General features: G+C 39.7%; 1 long non-coding RNA gene across 1 annotated transcript in view; it reads right to left on the reverse strand.

Annotated features, from left to right (window-relative positions):
- Positions 1-3,468, reverse strand: part of LOC109395288 (uncharacterized) — a 41,900-nt gene extending 38,432 nt beyond the window's left edge. Inside the window, exon 1 of the long non-coding RNA XR_002126617.1 lies at positions 3,363-3,468. This is a non-coding gene — a long non-coding RNA (uncharacterized LOC109395288). The remainder of the gene's footprint in view (positions 1-3,362) is intronic.
- Positions 3,469-3,475: the final 7 nt, after the last annotated feature.

The following is a 3,475-nucleotide window of genomic DNA, read 5'->3' on the forward strand; positions in this document are numbered from 1 at the left end:
CTCTCCCTTCCCCTCTCTCTCTCCCCCTTATTCTTTTACTATTAAAAAAATAATAATAATGGCCCTTTCGACATAGCAGCATGAAGTGGCTGCCTTTGAGAAAGCACATTTAATCTTTGCTGGCTCCCTAGGCTTCAGTGAAGAAGGAGAAGGCAAGAAAAAAAAAGGGGGGGGGGAGAAAAAAGATTGTAAGGGAGGCTGCTGACGGACAGCAAGCATCAGGCACAAATCAGCGACAAGTTGCATTTTCCTAGACCACACTGCCCCCTTTCTTCTCAGCTCTCTCTCTAGGCTCCTGGAAAGCCTGAGTGTCTGGTTACAGGAGGCAATGGGTCTCCTTTGCCAACCATGGTGCAGATTCCTCGCATGCCTGCTTAAATCGCTGGCAGAATAAGGAATCAATATCCCCCTCTAACCACCTTTAGCTCCTCTATGCCCTCCCCCCTTTTCTGAGAAGCCACTTGGCTCCCTGCATGCGCTCCCTCCCTGCCAGGATTCTACATACAAAGCCTGCAGTCCTGTCATTTCTCACTTCCCTCCATATCTTGGAGACAAGCCTTTCTACTAATACCCTCCCTTGCTTGCTCCCTCTCCCTGTTGTAGAGTGTCTCATCCCTGACTCGCAGCATCGGATGCACTGAGGCATCTCCCTGACTACTAATGAGACCAAAAATACACCAGCAGGTCAGGGGGAAGGCCGGACGTTGTATTATACAAATACAAAATCCCTCAGCCTGCTAGACACAGAGATCAGGTATCACATTTTCTAAAAGGATAAAAAAGGGGAAAGGAGTGAAGAAGAGAGACCACAGTGCAGTTCTCTGCCTAATTGTTCTCCATCGCATGGTATTTAAAACACACATATGCACATATGAGTGCAGGTGATGTATTTCGTGAATCCTGATCGGTTTCTTTATGGACAGAAAATCAACAATGCCCAGATATTTCTTCGGAATTGGCATTTAGAGGGATAAAAGAGCAGTGGTTCAATCTGTATTTTAAACATGCAGATACTCTATTCAGGCATGTGATGACTACAGTGCTAAAATTCTTTTTCCTTTCAGTGGCTGGGTTTTGCGTGTTGACTATATTTGCCATATGTATTAATTTACCACTTACATTCCCTTGGATTTTGAAATAAACTCCTCAGTCACTATAGCCCAAACTAACCCTTTGCTTCTACTGCAGATATTTTCCTTATTCCTGAAGCATTTTGCCTCAGATGTCCATCAGATAGATACACACTTCATTGATTAGCCTAAAGTCCCTTGATTCAGATGACAAAAAGTTGCATAAGAAAAAATGAAATACATCCTGAGTTGACTAAGAGAGCGTATTCTATTAGTTCTGTTTGCATGTATTTTAATTGCTTGGCTACACAATGATCCTGTAAAATAGGTATTGCCTGAAAACTAGGGTCTCTACCTATCTATACACACAGTGGGTATTTTGCCACATTAACCCAATTTCCCTGACTAGAATCATGCAGACAACAGGCAGTGCTGTATTAAGTATAATGCTGGATTCTGTACATAGAGAGGAAGGGAGGGAGGTATCTGAGGATGCAGGTTTCCTCCAAGTCAATGTTTTTAAAAGGTAGATTCTTTGTGCTCAACTCAGACATTGTGCTTTGTCTCTGCTGTGAAACCTGCAGTAGCATGGCTGGATGCCAAGGAANGAAGACAAATGTTGGACCAAGAATACTAAAATCATTTAAATGAAATTGTATATTGGAATTTTTCACAACAAAGGAAAGGTAAGTTACTGTTTCTTTTCTCTAACTATGAGTGAGATAGATCATCTAAATCACTGAAATTATTCTGTTACATAAAGTTAAAATTTCAGAAAACTACAAACTAGGCAATGCTAATAATTACCTTAAGAAAAAATAATTTTAAATATATAGTTTGGTGTTATAAATAGCTACATTGGAATGATTTTTAAGCCCTGGTAAATGTTTTTCCAATTTTTAAATAAAGAATAATAGCCATAGATAACTCCTAAAGGATACAATAATTGTGAAAGGGCTAATATATAATATTATATTATATTATATTTCCAATTCCTATTACTTTTAAACTCATCATGTATAGCATTTTAAAACAGATGCTAAGCAAGGAGTCTATCTTTCTTTTTTTATTTTATTTTATAAGATTTTGCAAAGAAATGCAAATTTAGTCTGTAGTAACACCATCAATTTCATCCTTTATGTAGAATAGCAAGTGCAGAATTTTTAGCCTATCGATATTTTAGCCCAAACTATTGCTTCACCCCATCTGTGTCCGTGTGTTCACTGTCTAGCCATAAATGATACACATGTGTGGGCACTGAATATATAATATGTCCACATGCCCATTTTAATTGGGCACAATTTTAAGATTAACTGTTGAGTTTAAAAGTTGTAGGCATGGGGCATGCTGGGACTTCAGCTGATATGTTCTGAGGTCAAGCACCAGGTTCTGAGCTGTTCTTGTTATGCTCGGATAGCACTGCGTGTTGCTCTCAAGGAACAGACCACGGTAGATGAGCCTCAAGCATCAATAATATACATGCATACACATAATAGCCAACAAGCTATTACAACAGAATATATACCTACTTGAACAGAAATCTAAGAGCTGCCACTTTCTGGTCACCTGACCCCACCTAACAATGAAAACCTCAGAGATGCACTTAATCACTTCAGACAAACTTTCATTTCTTTTGTTTTTGCTTTACAATAAAAGTTCCACCAAATTTCCAGGATGTTAAAGCACTACTCGCAGCTCCCAAGAGCCTAACCCGTGGATTTAAACGGTAAACATCACAAGTTAGGGTCTCAGGGATTGAGAGGAGCGCAACAAATTGTTCTTTCTTGAGACAAAACAAAGCAAAATAAGAATGACAGGCAATTTCTGTTGGAGCTTCATGACTAAAAGGCAACAAACAGGTGGCAAGGTATTCCCTCACTTTCTAAGCTTCCCTAGTTCACAAGACTTAGATTTCGCTTAAAGGTAATACATACATACACACATACGCAGTGTCTGCGAGCTCATATACATACCTGAACATACAATCGCGAGTATATCAGAGAAAACTCTTTGAAGCTTTGGGCAAAATTGTTTACTAAAATGGAAAATAACATGAATAGACTCAGAAATTCCCATGTTTTAAAACCATGGTTTACAATAAGGGTTAAGTGTCTCTTCAAAGCTTTCATTTACAGCTAGCACAATGACTGTAAAGAAAACAGGAGGCATCTCTTTCCCCCTGGGCTAGCATGCCACATGCAAAAATCATAGAAATCAGATTTTTAGAAGAAGGCCAAGATGTAGGATTTGGAGGCTGTGAGAGTATAAATACGAATAGCGTTTTAAACTCACCCATTGGAAGAGGAGCAGGGCTGCAACCTCCTGTCGCACCATTCCGAGCAAGGGGGGAAATGCGAGCTCTTAGTGCGCTAGCCTGAGCGAGGTGTTTCAATAGAGAACGGAGA

This window comes from Hipposideros armiger, unplaced genomic scaffold, assembly GCF_001890085.2.
Source record: "Hipposideros armiger isolate ML-2016 unplaced genomic scaffold, ASM189008v1 scaffold_463, whole genome shotgun sequence".
Lineage (NCBI taxonomy): Eukaryota > Metazoa > Chordata > Mammalia > Chiroptera > Hipposideridae > Hipposideros > Hipposideros armiger.